General features: G+C 34.8%; 1 long non-coding RNA gene across 1 annotated transcript; it reads right to left on the reverse strand.

Annotated features, from left to right (window-relative positions):
• Window positions 1-1,444: 1,444 nt before the first annotated feature.
• Window positions 1,445-17,487, reverse strand: LOC113229460. Its single transcript, XR_003310414.1, has 3 exons — window positions 17,460-17,487; window positions 2,442-2,493; window positions 1,445-1,567 (listed from the first exon to the last, which is right to left on the reverse strand). It is a non-coding gene; the product is annotated as an uncharacterized LOC113229460 (long non-coding RNA).
• Between the last annotated feature and the right edge of the window lie 521 nt (window positions 17,488-18,008).

Consider the following 18,008-nt stretch of genomic DNA (forward strand, 5'->3'; position numbering starts at 1 on the left):
AGTTATTGTTAACATGTTTGTAAGTTTAATTTAGTTATAAATTACTGTCAAGCTAATTAATCGGTTGGATTGCGGCGTTGATGGTTGTGATCTAAATTGATCCAGTAATTGTAGTTGTAGAGTTACCTCTATGTAACACCAACAAGTATGTTCAGGGTAAAATAATGACATGTTGCCACATGGTTATACACTTTTATACGACGTTACTTGCATTCCACCAAGACTAAGCTGTGTGGTTTTTAACTTTGCCATTCACGTAACGGAAAGAATTTAAAAAAACAATGCACCAGGCAAAGTGAGAACGTTTATATTTAATATATAAGAATTAGACATAAAGTAGCCATTAAAATTCTAGAGGTATATTAATTCATAATGAAATACCAGACAAATGACCAACAGATTCAAAAACAAACTAAAGTTCCTCTTGATAATTGAGTGCTACTGTAGTAACGTGAGAGCCTTCATGGACTCTCCTATAAGATGATGCGAAAGAGGTGGTGAACTCTTCAACACCTCCATAATGTAAATTTCTTTTTAATTTTGTGACTATTTTATTTTTTTATAGTATCAAGTGACGGAACAAGCAAGTCGTGCGCCTGATGGTAAGCTACATGCCTATCCATAACAGTTGCAGTGCCACTTAGAGCTTTGAATCGCAAAAACCTAGGGATACCTCCACTGCGCCCGTCACCCTGAGACGTAAGTTGACGAGTCCCACATGCCTGTAATTTCTCTAGCACCCTTGTCCTTCAAAACTGGAACACAGTAATGCTGACATTATTACTGTTTGGCGGCAGAAATAGGTAAGGTGGCGGTACCTTTCCGGAGGAACGCACAAGGAGCTCTACTGCTACTAAAAAGTACTTAAAAATCTATGTTTATTTTTGTGAATTATTAGAGAGTACCAACTAATTATTTGCCACACCCCAACGGGGTATATTTACGCTTACTAATATACTTTTTCACCTCACTAGCTCGAAAAGGCTTTCTTTCTCATTAGAAATCTGAGCTTTTGCACGCTGGCGTGGAAAGGGTTTTGAAATTCGAACTTGACGATGGACTGTGCGCGCCTTACTTTTTCTTTCGATGAAAAAAAACACAATGATGTGTCATTCAACTACGCGATTTGTCGTACACATCGAGTATATAACCAGAAATAGAGACGAAAGGTCATTTAATTTGTTTGAAAACTATTCTGCCGTATCATTACTGTGACAACTGCGCTCCGATTTGCTAGCCCGCGTTCGAAACAATTGACGAGTGTCGTCAATTGAGACACTCTCGTTAAACAACAACGTTGCAGCCTTGCATTTTGACAGAAGGACGGCAAATAAGACGATGAAGTAAAGATTACCAAGTATTTTATTAATTTTTTAATCAAACGACACAATATGGCTTATCCAGTTCCATCAAACGGCTAGCTGGTGGCGGTGGATTGGTCCAAGGTGGCGCTGCTATCGCAGGGCGGTTAGTGGAAGTGACGTATGGCTTGCGGGGCTTGGCGGGCTGACCAATATGGCAACTTAACTTCCATTACAATAACAAACACCGATTGTAATGCCTGTAACTAACATAATTTGCAATAAATAAATAAATAATAATAATGATAAATTGACATCTTTTAACATGTACTTACTGCCTTACTAAAACTTTATTGAAATAAATCAGAACGCGTTTCTTTAAGTTTTTGTAACTAATCAAAAACTGTTCACAGCATGAATTTTTATTATATTATTATTATAGTAATAGTTTAACATTGATTAAATAAAGATTTAGTAAATAAAAAACTTTTTCAATTTTATTAACCTTCCAGTGGTCGCACCCTTGCGCCGAACATAAGCAGTCGCGCGCGGTCTGTGAGACCGCAACTTTGTGCGTTCAGTTTGAGAAGACAAATGAATATCATCATGACGTTGTATAGCACATAATAAAAATAAGTCTTTTGTCTATAAATGAAAAATGAAAATAAAAACATTATTTACTTATTTTTAATTCAAAATTTTAGACATATGACACAAAACAACGTTAGAAATCAAGAAAATAACAAAACAAGATGATGTTTTCTATCTTAATAGTAAATAGACATCATAATTATTACTAAGACTAATCAAAATTATTATCAATAATAATTACACAATTTTGTAGGAACTCTAAAAGCACAATTGTTTTTAAATGTTTTTTTTTTCATGATGTTCTACGTAATATTTTAATTCTAATATAATAAAAAAGGAAAACAAAATAAAAAACTTCTAAATATTTTTAAGAGTAGGTACAGGGTCAAGAGCACGTCAAGCTTGACACTTAAGACTTAAATCCAACTCTATGCCGCTTACGATAAGTACGGTCCAAGTAGAAAGTGTCAAGCTTGACGTGCTCTTGACTGTGCTACGATAACCTACTCCTTATCAGTATTAATGGTTTGACATAATTAACATCTTCACCTTCAGTTTCCGCCGCCTCTGCAAGCCGTTCTGATTCATCGTAACTCATTGTCTATAACAAATAGTGTAATAATAAATAATTGAATATAATATTACATAAAATAATGTAATTTGCAATATACGTAGATAGATAGATATACACTTTCTTGCTTACACACAAGCACAAAAACAGTACATAGACAGCAATTAATGTGGGCAAAGACGGACTTATCGCTAAGAGCGATCTCTTCCAGACAACCTTTGAGACATCGGAAAGCTAATCAGAGCGCCAATAGCAAAATTTGAATTGTATAGATAGGCAACAATTAACATTAATTTATTAAATAATATAGCACAAATAACATGAAATACCCAGATTTCAATTTCATTCCATGAATTTTTTTGGAACACGACCGGTCGCGCGCGGAATCTGAGACCGCTAACATAAATAAAGACACATTTGCACTTCCGACGAATGTCACAGGGTTACTAAGGAGAAGTACCTCATCTTCTCGAGGATATCAAGGTCGCTCAATCATCTATGGTTTATAGTTTTTGTAAAATGACTAAAATAATATCGCTGCGGTCCCCGAGACCGCGTGCGACCGGAAGGTTAAAGTTAACGATATTTAGAAGAACGCAAAACCATTTGGGAAACCTCTAATAGTAGGGAGTTATAACAAACGAATGAACAAAATAACTGTCGTCTATTATTTTTTTTACTTTCAAACCGATTAACAACATATTTTAAACAAAAAGGAAAATTGCCGATCAGACTTATTAGAAAACACTGCATTGTATTGGGGTCGGTGCGTGTAAGTTTGTTTCTATGTGACAGTGCAAAAGTAGGAACATAAAACTATACAATATTTATGTTTTTACTAATATATTTATTTTGCTGTTGTAACCCAAATAATAATAATAATAACGCGCACACATCCACAGCCGCGCACTATGGAAACCCTGCATCACGGGGCTATGGACATACACATAGACAACCACAAATTACACCCAAACTATAATAGAAACAAATGTAGGCCATACAAATATTTCTCTCGGGCCGGCCCGGTAATCGAACCCCGGACCTCCGCGTGTAAGTCCAGTATGGTAATCGTTTGGCCCTAGGGGTAATGAAGTTATTGAAAAAAAATCATCTATCAATCATCATCATTTTTTTTTCAGAAAATAAAAAAATTATTGAAGAGAGAGAAATTATCACGTAAAACGTATAATATTTTTATTTTATTTAGTGTTAATTTACTGTACTATCGGACAAGTTTTACAACACGTACGCTTACGCATCTTTTAACCTCAGCCTTAGTTATATATCGATCCGTTTATACAACGTATGAGTTTAAAGCATTTTATTGATAAAAGCATTTCACAATAAATTGCGGAATCCTATTAAATATGTCGGCAAAAACGACTCCTCGTTGCGAAATGATGTGTGGCCTGCGTACACGCTCGTCATTGTTTAGTAATCCCTGCGTATTGCAAAAAATGTATGGGAACCGTAGAAATGCAAGTTAGTGATGTGAGTTGCGCTGTGGAGTATTCATCGAGTATTTAACTTATAGAGGAATGGGAAAGCCATTATTAATTGTTAGTAAAATTAGAAAATTCTAATTTCAAAATATCAAATATATATAGCAATTGTGTTTGCACATAATTTAGTCACTTTGTTAAACTAAAAATTTATACTCTATGCAAATGAAAAAGAATGCAATTATCAGTTATACATTTTGACAGTTTGTATATGTCTATTAATACAAAGATCGATTACAAAGAAAAATTCTTTTCTGGCAGGATGTTCTTATCGTTCCATCTTTGTATAAAAAATAATAAACAAACTAGTGGAGTAATTTCACTAAAAAAAATGAATGTCATGGTTAAAACATCATAATATTCATTACAATCAATATAACAGTTTGTATAGCTCTATGTGTGATCCTCTGTATCATATCTGAACATCTGGAGATCTGTTATTTCTGTCTAGCGCTTAAATACACTGAAATAGGTATAATATTTTGTAAATTATGTTGTAATACCGTATGATGCTATCATGGATAATGGAAAGAAAGACTAGAAACAAGCTAGCTAAAAGTTAGTTTACATTACATTACAACTTTCGATCTTACTTAAGAATTATATCTAATAATAATCCAAATAAATAATAAAATATTTTTTTAAATAACCACATAAGTTTGACGCTAAAAGGATGACTACATTGAATGAATCTCCAATCATCGATGATTAGAAACTATCGATAAAAACATCACTATCAACCCCGAATCGATTTGTTTGACAGAAAGATGACGCGCCCACCACCGGTCCCATTCAGGGCCCACATCTACAAAAGCATAGCAAATAGCTATTATTAACTACACAAGAGCCAGCTCTATTAAATAATACACCCAAAGACGTTTATACAGCGTACTTTGCGTAATGAAAAACGGGCATTGTGGTTTTGACAAACTGGTTTACTGGAGAATTATGCAAGACGGAATTTCTGATTACTTAGGAAATGAAACTATTTTTCGGATCTAAATCGTGTATATTAGTTTTATTAAATAAACTAACTTTACAGATCCCATGATCACGTCTGACTGAGATGGTAAAGTCCTTTGAAAAACAAATATACGCTATTTAAATCCGGAAAAATAGTTTCATTTCCTATGTGTAACAATCGCGAAAACCTAAGTACTCGATTCATTAAAATAATTCTGTAAACAATGATTTATAAATCAATTACACTTCGACGATAAGATCCTCGCAAAGATGGGGAATTTTTTTATATCAAATGTGTTGATATGAAACGTCATTATTAGCACTACCATTTCACAAAACTCTTATTGTGTGGTCTGACAAACCTGGTCAAACCACACAGAAAAAGTCCGGTGGCTAGTGATTTTATATCTATGATACTGAATTAATTTCCGATCGGTAAAAACATTTTTCGACTTTCTATAAAAACGTAATCATGGCGATATGAACAAACTACATTATTTGCTGGTATTTGCAAAGATGAACGTTTCTCAATTCGTGTCCTCGGAATAATAATGCCACTTGTCAGTCACTTGAAAGTCATAAAAATAATATGAGTTACATGAAACAAATTATGCATAAGTATGTGAAATTTTATAACTCTAGTTTTAAGCATACAAAAATTATCGATGAATTTCGTTCGTACAATCTTTAAACTTCTCTCATAAAAATTTGTCATTTTGCAGATGTAGCTTTTTTACACCAAGTGGACGTGGATGTATTTAAATAACACATAATCATTTTCGAAAATTTTAGACTTTTATCGCGTCACAAATATAAAAGTGATATAATCATTAGTTACAGATTTATTAAAACGAGACAAAAGAGTGTAACGGATGATCTAGAAAGTTGTGTAGGTATTTTCATTCCAGTATTACCTCAGGAACAACAGCATTTTTTTTACCCCTAAACAAAGTGAATGGTCACATTTTGTTGTAAGAGAAATGGTATGAAGCGTTTTTTGTGTATGCCCCCCACAATTGTGTAGCGATCAAAACGAGCTATAAATAAAACACGCCCACTTTTGTGTCATATTGTGTTTAAATAAAAAAAGCTTGCCAACTGCTTTTGAAAGCTATTTTATCAAATTTCGCCTGTGATATCCGTGATGGGATATGAAACAAAAGCATGTTTGATTCTCGAAATAAATGGACGTCTAATAAAATATCGTAACATGTTATGTAGGAGTTATATAATCGTTTTATGTGTTAGGGTATATCAAGTTCTGAGGTTTTCGCGATTGTTACACATTGGAATCTAAACTGTATTTCGGATCTAAATTTACAGGTCTTATAGTCAGGCCTTTATTTATAGTCAGGCGTGACCGTGGGACCTATAAAGGGCCCAGAAATGTTGGTTAGTTTAAAAAACAAACATACGTGAAAAATAGTGCAATTTATATATTAGAATCATGTTAAAGATAAATAATAGTAAATAATATTAATCATAATTTCGTAAAGAGACTTTTTTATACCACCAAGTGATAATTCCTTTTCAAAGTTTTGTAACTTTGAAAATGAATACGGAGATTGATCTAAATAACGTTTCAGTATTTTTTTTAATTTTTTGTTTATTGTGACTCGGCAAAATGACTGCACCGCGCCTGATGGAAAGTGCGAATACAGTCCAGAGATGAGAGTAACGGATGGAAAACACAAATATCTTCACTCCGTCACTATCATTTTGCCGGTCTGGCCAAATGCTTCTTCACACTACGTTTGAAGACCCGATGTTATAGAGGGGAGGGTATACATGCGCCGGGAGTTGGTTCCACAATTTGATGGTTCGGCATAAAAACGAATTGCCAAACTTTTTAGTGCGGGACGGTATTGAACTGACCGTCCAACTGTGGCAACGCAGTCCGGCACGGGTGGTCCGCTGATGGAAAGGAGAGGAAGGGATAATTTAATTTTTTAAATACTTGAAAAAGTTGTGTCATGCCTATCACATCGCCACCGCTGATCGAAAAACTATTAGTCGCCACCACCGACAATTTTTCTATAGACACATCTCTAACTCGTATTATACCTACTCGTAGAGGAAGGTTTTTTTTATGAGGCCAAGTGATGGGACGAACACAAACAAGTACGTGTGCCTGAGGATAAGCGACACGCCAGTCTATAACAGTTGGTAGTGCCGCTTAGATATTTAAATCGCAAACATCTGAAGGGCACTGCCACTGTCACGTCACCCTGAGACTTAAGTTGAAAAGTTCCCTATGCTTGTAAGTTCTCCACCACCCTTACCATTCAAAACCGAAACGCAGTAATGCTCACATTACTGTTTGATGGCAGAAATAGGTAATGTAGCAGTACTTTCCTGGACGAGCTCTTGCACAAGGTTCTGTACTGCTAAAGCTAAAAACTTTGCCAATTTTATGAAGCTTGTGCCGCATTATGTATTAATTAAAAAAAGAAAAAAAAAATATTATCGATTAGATAAAGAAACAAGATTAAAATTAATGCAGGTAAAGCAATTATTTTTAAAACGTCTTGCTGCATTCTCAAATAATACCAATTTCTGCACTCCAATTACTAGTATTTGCTAAGGATCACAAAACTGTCATCTCAACAGAATTGTTCAAAGCATCCAACTTGAAATAACGTCCATTCTTCTTGTACAAACACCGGGAAGTTTGTTTAAGAAGTCTTTGCAGAAAAAATAGCGGCAAGGGACCCAGGATTTCTTACGGCGATTAATCCACACGATAAGGACCACAAAGACTAACAAATATGTGCCGAACAGATTCCAGATCGAAAGTCGATAAACTCACTTTTGAGGTAGGAAAAGTTTTTTTTAAGTTACGCGTAAGTAACAAGAATAGGGTGATTCGTGATCTAACTAAGTTGCATTTCAAATTTTTGTTGAACTTGCATATTTCTAACTCTTTAGTACCATTCTTTTGTTGTAACTTTTTCTTTCCCTTCTTTTATTGTTATTTTTCAAAGAAGGTAAAATAAAATGATTAGAAAAGTACCTATTGCATAATTTGTTTAATATGACCTTCATTACTATAATATAAATATTGAATTATTAAACAAAATGGTTTGACTTTAATGCTTTATGAAACTTTAATGGTGTATGAATTGTTTTATAGTAGTAACAGGATCTTACCAAAGTATGACTTTTAACTTTCACCTGATATAAAAAAAAATAAAGACACGCCGTGGTAAGAGCCCTACTAACTAGTGATAATTGTTTAGGAAACATATCGAGTTCTTAGGTGTTTGCGATTGTTACACATTCGTATCACTAGCGCATATTTGTTTTTTTTTTTTTTTCAAACAAATACACGTTTCGGGCCTTTATAGGTTCCATAGTCATGGTTGACTATATTGATTCTCAAATTCATCTATTTTTTAGTCATTTACAGTTTTGTCAGAAAACTAAATTGAACCAGCGACAATTGCTATCAAAATCTCCGGCTCTGTTTTTCTGCGCACGTGTTCCGACTAGCGATCCACCATATTTGCAGCGGTTGTTTTCAATTGCCTGTTACATTTTGTGGCCGAGATGCTATCCGGCCATGTCAGGAGGTTAACTTTGTACAGCTGCCAGTTACGTAATTCAACAACTCTACAACTTGTCACAGTTGGCATTGTTCTACTTAAAACATTTTGGTGTTACGAAATAAGATATTTATGAATTTTGCGTGTGGATTTGGGATGAGGATGACCCGAGGATCATAAAATCTTTTAGGTTGGTTTCCAAATGAAAGTTATAACGTGGTTATTTAGTAGCAAAGTATTTATTGCTTTAATGTGTTACACAGTTGTCTTAAAATAAAAATAGTATGAACAGGACCCTAACAGGGTCACCACAGCTAAAAATGAAAGCATGAACTATAGACTTATTTCAAAGAAAAAATAATAAGTCATAATTCAATATGTTATGAGTCTTTTTCTTATAATATCAAGTGACAGGACGGACAAGTCGTGTGTGTACCTGGTAGAAAGCTACACGCTTGTCTGTAACAGTTGCAGTGCTACTCAGAACTTTAAATTGCAAAAATCTGAGGGGCATTGCCACTGTGTCTGTCACCCAGAGACATAAGTTTACAAGGCTCACGTACCTGCACCCTTATTATTGCTTGGCGGCACAAGTAGGTAAGGTGGTAGTACTTCCCTGGATGAACTCCAGAAAGAATGGCGTGCAATTAACTATTAAATTGTTTTACCCGTTTTGTAACGTTAGTATAATACAACAAGGAAGTTTAAAAGCGTATAATTATAATATATTATTATTGCAATAAGACATTCAAACCCTGATTAACAAATCTAAAACAAACGCGGGAACTTACGTCGAACCGTCGCACGTAAAGAATCGTGAGCTCAAATTCACAATTTTACAAGGGAATCTTTTAATATATAGAAAGGACTAAAACGAGCAAAACATTTTACTGCTACTACTAGTCTCATCTTCGAAATATAAACCCATTCAATCTTGTGATTATTAAGGAATCAAGATTTCACCTCTCATCATGACTATGATCCACATTAAATAATTTGTCCTATAAACACACGACAATTTTGTGAGAACTTCCCAAGACATAAAAATTTAGAATAAAATCCTTTTAGACTGTCAAAAGACGATATGACAACACGAACGTTACATCAAGGACCTTCTGGGAACACGCATTAATACTTCCAAAGTTGTCTTTAGACAGAGAATCAGATAAATGTATAGTATAATTGCTTACAAGGACGCTGGAACACGAGCGACGTGTGGGGCAGTCCTTTAACGCATCAACGATTAGAATCATGATAATGTCTTAAAAACTTAAGCGTTATAAAATTCCTTAAAGCTTACTCACGGAGACATTATTTGTTATGGTTGGAATTTCTTTGAAAGCGTTAGATCTGTAGGACATCTCACGGGAATAATGAAGTAGTGCTGCATTTTTTACAAACTATATGAAAAAAAGTATTTCATTCAGTACTAAAAATGTCATCAAGACTAAATGTAGAGTATAATGTTGGTACATGTCCTGAGGCGTTTAGTAGCTTCTTGTTGTTTGTCCAGTATTTCTGCTGCCAATTAGTAATATCAGCTTCACTGTGTTCCGGTTTTGAAGGGTAACGGTGCTGGTGAAATTACAGGCATATGGGACTTGCGAACGTATATCTCAGGGTGACGGGCGCAGGGTAGTGTCCCTCAAATTTTTGCGATTTAAAGCTATGAGTGGCACTCCAACTGTTATGGACGGGCGTGTATCTTACCATCAGAAGCACGACTTGTTCATCCCGTCACTAGATATTATAAAAAAAGACGTTAAAATGGCTGTTCATCAAATCCCTACTGAATAAACGACTAGACGACTAAGGGTCGCTTCACATTGCCGCAGTCAGGTAAACTAACGCAGCGATGCTTAAAAACATGTAATGCAATGTAAACCATATCGTCTACAAAATAAGGTTTTCCTGTAAACACAAATTGAGAATGATGTTGAGCAAGATGTGGCAAGTGGCGCCACACAGCGCCGAGCAGTGCCGCACGGTTTTAACAAAATGCAATATAACATAGAACATATTCTCTAGAAATAAAGTATATTATATTTCATTGTGGAATGGAAAATAACAAATAAATCCGCGCAGAGCGCCGCCGCCGCCGCCCGGCGTGTCTTGTCATCGGCAGCTAGTGCTGCCACGGGCAATGCGAATGTAAATGCAAAATGTAAATTAATTTCTCAAGAATAACATATATTTCTCTGAAAGGTAGACAGCTGATGAGCATACTTATACATTGACATAAATACACAACAGTGCCTTTGTTAAAAAAAATATTAATCATTTAAATTCACACCTGTCCTGTTTTCGAAATCTTGAAAATTAAATTGTACTCGAAAATGCGGAATGACAAATAAATTTCAATATTATGGATATCTAACAATTACGAAACATAAATTGTTTGATGAAATGCGAGCGTAACGAATTTGAATACAGCATACAGCTAAAGTTATACAAAAACTTTTCGTTGGAAATTGTACCTTACATCATTTACAAAGCATTCGAATGTGTAATAGGAGTATTATTAAAAATTTAGTACACGGTATTTTAATTAAAGACAGCATCTTATCTATCCACAAGCGTACACTTTTGAAACTACATAGAAACACATCTCTGCTCTCTATGTAGTTTCATCTGTTGCTCGATTATCAAAACCGTTGCTTGATGTAGTGGATTAAACGTGACCTTAATTGTTCATTTTACGAGATGAATAGACTAACTGCTCACATCCCTTTTGAGTTCCATTTATACGGTGTCAGTCTAATTCTTGATGTCATGAGCTGAGTCATTCATAACATTGTTTAATCCGTATCAACCACTTCAGATTTGTTGGTAATTCTAGTCCACGTATTTAATATGAGCATCATAATTTTTTTAATTATTTTTTTTAAATAGTTAATATTAAACTAGTGGTTACTATTGATATTCATATTATGAATACTCCTTTAAATGACATGATAAAAATGCTGAACAGTGTACTAAGAGAGAGTTGTAGCAGAGAACAAAAAAGTACCGAGAACGGACACTCTCCGCCCCTCCCTAGCTTTGCTTTTTGTTGTTTTTTACTTGTTTATGTAATTTCCATTTAAATATATTATTTTAATACTTACCTGTTATTATAATTGTTCACTTGCTCGTTAATATTTATTTCGTAGTTTTTGGGACTTTTTGCCTTATGTCTTTATGAATAGCAGAAAGGTAGGAAATTCAATTGAAATTGAAGTTATCTTAGTTAGGAAAATTGCAAATCGGTCTATTATATTATATTCATAAATGATATGTCACAAAGTTATATATATCCCTCCCTCATTATTAGCCCAGAGAAACAAATGAGCCGATTTCATTGCAGAAATGACTTCCTGAATACTTCTGGTTTGAAATCTCATTATGACTTAGCAAATATGATTTTTGCAGACAAGAAGACCAGTGTAGTAATATTTAGAAGAGAAAGTATAAGGATAATGGTTATTAACTTCTTCTTTGTTAGTAGTAACTTATCAATTTGCAATACCACTCAAAGTTTTAAATCGCATAGATCTGAGGGGAACAATCACTGCACCCCATGTGACATGAAGTTGACAAGTTCCATGTCCCTATAGTTTCATCAGCACCCTTACTGTGCTTCCCTAGATGCACTCTAGTTATAATTACCTGTACAAAGTTATGGAGTCAATAACAATATTTCAGTGCAAACCATTATCTACAACATATTCGTCTCGTCTGTTACTTAACAAGGTTCAAGAAAATTAACTGAAAACATTTGAAGGCTGTAAAGCAATTAGATGTTTCATAAATATTTTAGTCTTCTTAACCAAAATAGACCTTTTTGAGAAACCGGAATAAACTCGGACTTAAAATAACAAAAAAGCAAATAAAATTATTATCAACTAGTTACAAGGTTTATAACCGCGTTATTAATTTTATGTGAAGTTTCGCAGTGGGATTAGGAGGAATTTGGAAATAATTATTGCTATCCTTTGAACTGAAATCTTATTTCTCCATAATGTTTACTCCATAATTGCGTAGCAAAATGTAGGACATTGCTGGACAAATGTAGGGCACGCGGAATTTTGACATTTTGGTTTTAATGCGTCCCATAAAAGTTCCTTCGTCCATCCAAGGATCTCATTCTCAAAATATCCGTGCGGTTGACGGAGTATTTATACAAACACAGCCTCGGGGATCTATTGTCGGGAGCATTAGAGAGAGCAGTCCTTTAATCTGGTGAAAACAATTTCGCGCGAATTGTTATGAGCCTTTATTGCCAATAGGGTTGCTAAAAGTGGAACCAATTTATATTTAGTCAATTTGTTTTGTTTTATACTTTACGTTTCAAAACATTCTTGTTAATCAGTTGAGACTTAACACCGTACAATTATAAATGAGATACATTACAGGTATGTATTTGAAATAAACAAAACAGCTAAGAAATTATCCATAACTTGGAACGCATTAAACATTGTCCATGGAAATAGGTTTTTTAAACTTTTTAGAAATGTACTGATTCAGCCGACTATTGTAAAGAAGATGTGAAACCTTGTCAAAGGAAAACTGCTCGTGAATTCCAGTCTATATTAGCTCTTTTTTGACAATGTGACAACCCTAATACATGAACCATGTTTGTACTTCGCTCAATCGTCTGTTTCATTTGGAGACAGTCTCTTAAGATTAATGTTAAATCTGGGTAAGCGTGATGAGACGGCTTTAGGTGATCTTTTGTATGTTAAGGTCGGGCCAACTCTGTTAAGATTTGAATGTGCGTTTTTAATTTCACCCATTATTCCTCATTTCATTGTTGTTCCTTCTAAAGACTCCAATGTTTATGTTCTTGGATTTGTGCTTTGACATCTTTGTATATGTTTCTTTATACGTTAATATTAATGATACGTATTACCATTTCTGATGTAACTTAATTATATATATCTGTAATCTACGCACCTGTACATTTTCAGTATAAGAGGATATAATATATAACAAGTATTAGGAGTATAGCTTCTTCTGAAAGAGTTCGTCCAGGACGATAGCACCTTATCTATTTCAGGCCACCTTATCTATTTCTGCCGCCAAGCAGTAATGTGCGCATTCCGGTTTTGAAGGGTGCTAGTGAAATTACAGGCACATGGAACTTGTCAATTTTTGTCTCAGGGTGACGGTCGCAGCCGCAGTGCACATCAGGTCTTTCCGATTTAATGTGTGACACTGCAATTGCTATGTACAGGCGTGTTCTTACCACCTGGCGCCCGACTTGTTCGTTCTGTCACTTAATATCATTAAAAAAATAAAAAGGAAGGGGAGAATAGCCAAGAAGTAAGTGGAAAGACAAATTGGAGGAGTTCGATAGGGAACAGGAAGAATACGCCAATAATATGGATGAATGAGGCTTTCAGAGATAGTGACTATTTAAAATACTTTTATATTCACACAAATATGTATATTTAATCAATATGCTCATGATTGTAATTAAAAGTACAGCGAATAATAAATTTTTGAAGAAGCTTTCGCGGTTGCAACTGTTAAATCTAGTGCTGGTTTCTCAATGGTCTTAATAATAAAGGTATTAAAGTGAGTTCATATACATTTATACAGAATTATCGTATTCTGCAAGTTGTATTGCACAGAACACAAATTTCAAAGAAACCACATCGATTTCTAGTCATTAAAAAGTTATTCAATTCGCTAACAATCAAAAAGTTGGCTCGCGATTGCATGTTAGATTGGACCGATTGTACAAATTCAAGGAATTTATTTTTCCAAGTATTTGATGGGTTACGTGGGAATTTCCTGTATTTATAGTTGTACTACTTGAACAAAAGTTTTAAGCCATGTAAAAGTAGTTTATACGCAGACTTGGAAATGACGCTAACATTTATTATTTCATGTAATTATAATTATAAATTATTTTACGTATTATTTTAAAAGTTCGTCCAGGAAAGTACGTAGTAGCAAGTAGTTACCTATTTCTGCCACCAGCAGTAATGCGAGATTGGGACTTGAGAGGACACTAGGGACTTGTCAACTTATGTCGGCGCAATAGCAGTCCGCCTCAGATCTTCGTGATTCTGTGCTGATAGTGGTACTGCAACAGCTATGAACAGGCGTGTCGCTCACCACCAGGCGCACGACTTGTTCGTCCCGTTACTGAGTATTACAAAAAAAAAAATGTAGTTCCAAAATGCAAAATAAGTTTCATTTATCAACTTATCCACGAGTCTTAATAGGGTTATCACATAATGTCTTTCTTTCCCGATAAGTGCGGGTAAATAACATTAGCGGTTACCAATTTAAATCAATTTAAAAAGTAGCGGTACAATGAATTGTTAACAGTTCAACTTCGTAATGAGCGATAAATAAAAACAACTTGACGGCATTTTGCATTCAACAATAGCAACGACCTAGTTTTTAATGGCTCGCATGTTATAACTTGGTACGTGACTTGGAAACTGTTTTTATGCAGTGCCCGTTGGAAGGTACACAATTTCGGTGTTCTGTAATTTCTTTTGTGGATCATGGACCACATTATAGACGATAGATGCATCGTTATAAATTTCAAAATTCGAAAAACGGCTAGCTTCGAATTTTTGTTATTCCATGTTTTGGCGGATCAAATTCGTGGCGGCTATTATACGTTAATTAATTATGATTATTATTTCAATAATAATTTTATTATGAAAAACCTAATAACAGAATTGCTACTTAAGTAAATAAAATGGAAAAAGATAAGCTTTAGCTTAAATACAAAATTATTGACCATTGAGTTCTAATACTACTGGCCTGGATGTTCTGAAACGTGTCACAGAGTGTTGTTTGGCACATCATATATTATTAAATACTAGAAAAAATATGTATTATATCAGTCACCTTTCGTGCTAGTCTCAAGTATTGTAAATTATTTTGACTCGAGTCCTATTTTAGAAGGCAATAGTATTTTAAATATATTATTACATGTATTCGGTATTAAACACGACCTAAACCTTTTTGTTCGAAGTAAATAATAATGCGACTTTTTAACCGACTTAAAAAACGAAGGGGTTTTCAATTCGACTTTTTTTAGTAAATGTTACACGATAATTTGAGAACCGATTATGATGATTTTTTTTTGTTGGAATGAGGTTACCTCAGTATCAGTCCCATTTAAATTCGAAGAAAATATTCCATCTCTAAGGGTGGCAAACTATAGGATGAATCCGGTTTCGAGCACTTTCCGTTAACCGATTTTTTAAATTTGTGTTCAAAGTACAAAAAGTCCTAATCTTTTACGTAAGCACTGACAGCATATTCACATTGGTTTAATTTAAATACATGAAGGTTATGGGTAGGCGTGTCGCAGACATAAAAAAATACATAGTTTATTTTAACTTTACTCTTGTTATTCGCAAACGCAATAAACATAAAATGTTTATTTTTCACCCAACCACTCCAATTTGAGCTTTCTCTTTCTTTATATTCAAATGAAAAACCTTCTGAAGGCAATAAAGGTAGAAGTCGTAAAAGTGCTTATTAAAACTGGCGATGTAAGTTATTCCAGGCACGCGTTACTATTTGTTCATTTAGAGTACTACGTTCATTTGTGTACAGTTTAGTGCTATTTGTTGTATTAATTGAGCATGTATTTGGAATTAGTTTAGTTTCATTAATGACGCTGACGACATAGTGCTTTTATGCCCGCTAATCGGTGCTCCATGCGAGTTGCTATACGTTTGTAAACCTAAGTGCGAGCAAGTTTTTCAGCTTAGTAGTAGTAGAGCCCTTGTAAAAGAGTTCGTCCGGTAGGGCTAGCACGATAAGTTGCGACTTGCGCGAGAGAGACATGAAGCGTGAAATCTCTATGCGAGACTAGCAGTATCCCGCGCTTTATGTCGCTCTCGCGCTAGTTGCGCCCTATCGTGCAAGCCCTGCAGGTAAGTACTGCCAACATACCTATTTCTGCCGCCAAGCAGTAATGTGAGCATTACTGCCTTCCGGTTTTGAAGGATAACTGTGCTGGTGAAATTACAGGCACGTGAGACTTGCCAACTTATGTCTCAGGGTGACGGGCGCAGTGACAGTGTCCCTTATCTTTGCGATTTAATTCCAGTATTCTTACACGTACAGCCTGTGGGTCAATTGCAGCGGATATGCGGAGCACACACGTCTAGCACAACAATTTCTTCAGGATGTAGTACCAACTTCCACCTTTTTACAGCACTTCAACTGTGCTGACGATTTCAAGAAACGAAATATAGCGAAACGCAACGTTTCTACGTCTCACGTGTCACAGCGCGAACAGCATGCTGGCACAGCTGAGTATGTTGGTAGATAGATGTTAATTTCCAATGCTGGGAGCGACGGCTACCTTTGCACACTTCTAATACTTCACACTCTGACATAGTTTCATTAAACGTAATGGCTAAAATTGCTTTTAACAATAAAAACATTCCTAAAAGGGCCAAAAGGGAATATTGCATTGTATTATGGTGAGATATAGACAATGACACAAAGAGACCGAAAACGATTGGAAAACATTTGTGATGTGGCGTTGGAGATGAATGAAGCTAATTAGTGGATCAAAAAGAAAAACCAACGCGGAGGTGTTAAGAAAAGTTCTGAAAAAGACAAGCTTATTAAAGACAATAGAAAACCGAATAGGAAAGATGTTTTAGGCATCTGGTACGAAAGAAAGAGGAAGGAGAAGGTGGATAAAGCTTATAGAAAGAAAGGCAGAAGAAAATCGAGACGAGGTTATTTAGATCAGATAAGGGAAGTTAATGTCGTATCGAATCAGGAAATCAAAATTAGGCGCTGAACAGACATAGTTGGCGATTATTCGGTAGATATTAGTATGCATGTAGTTAAGTGTTAGTACACTAAATTAAGTACTTTGTGACTAACAAATGTTATTGATTGTAAGTGTCGGAAGTAAATGGTTACTATTATTAATTTCATAATTTCATGTGTATTTAATAGTATTAATTTGAGTCATATCACGTAACCTTATAGTACAAAATCATACCAATAAAATTCTTGACGGTACGGAACGGTTCGGTACGGTTTGGTTCACAAATATTTTTCGTGCGTGTTTGTTACATAAAATCGCGATATTATTAAGTTTATCAATTTGCTTGCATTTTATTTGGTATTAAAATTTAAATTTTGAAGTTTATCGCTTCCATAACGTCCAAGACAGAGTTTTCAACTGAATAAAACGTCTGTGAAAAAAGCACTTGAATCTCATTCGCTAAAACAGAAAAAAATCCAATAAACAAAACATGATCGCTTTTACTAAAAAAAGAACTTCAGTGAAGATGTAAGAACATAAAGAAGTGACTCTGTCGGAGCAATATGATATAATAAATCGATCCACATATTTTATTTGATTTTCCTTTTAACTTTTTTCTAGGTCAAAGCCGTGAGTAGTTCGCGTAGTTTGTTTGCGTCGAGATTCGTTCATGTTATTACGGAAAGTTATGATTGGACGTAATCATTTCCTTAAGTGTTTGATTAGGGGAAAACGAGAGTTTTTTTTGTTATTTGTTATGTTACGGATGCGATATTGTGACTG

This window comes from Hyposmocoma kahamanoa, unplaced genomic scaffold (genome assembly GCF_003589595.1).
Source record: "Hyposmocoma kahamanoa isolate Upper Pololo Valley unplaced genomic scaffold, ASM358959v1 62, whole genome shotgun sequence".
Taxonomy (NCBI): domain Eukaryota; kingdom Metazoa; phylum Arthropoda; class Insecta; order Lepidoptera; family Cosmopterigidae; genus Hyposmocoma; species Hyposmocoma kahamanoa.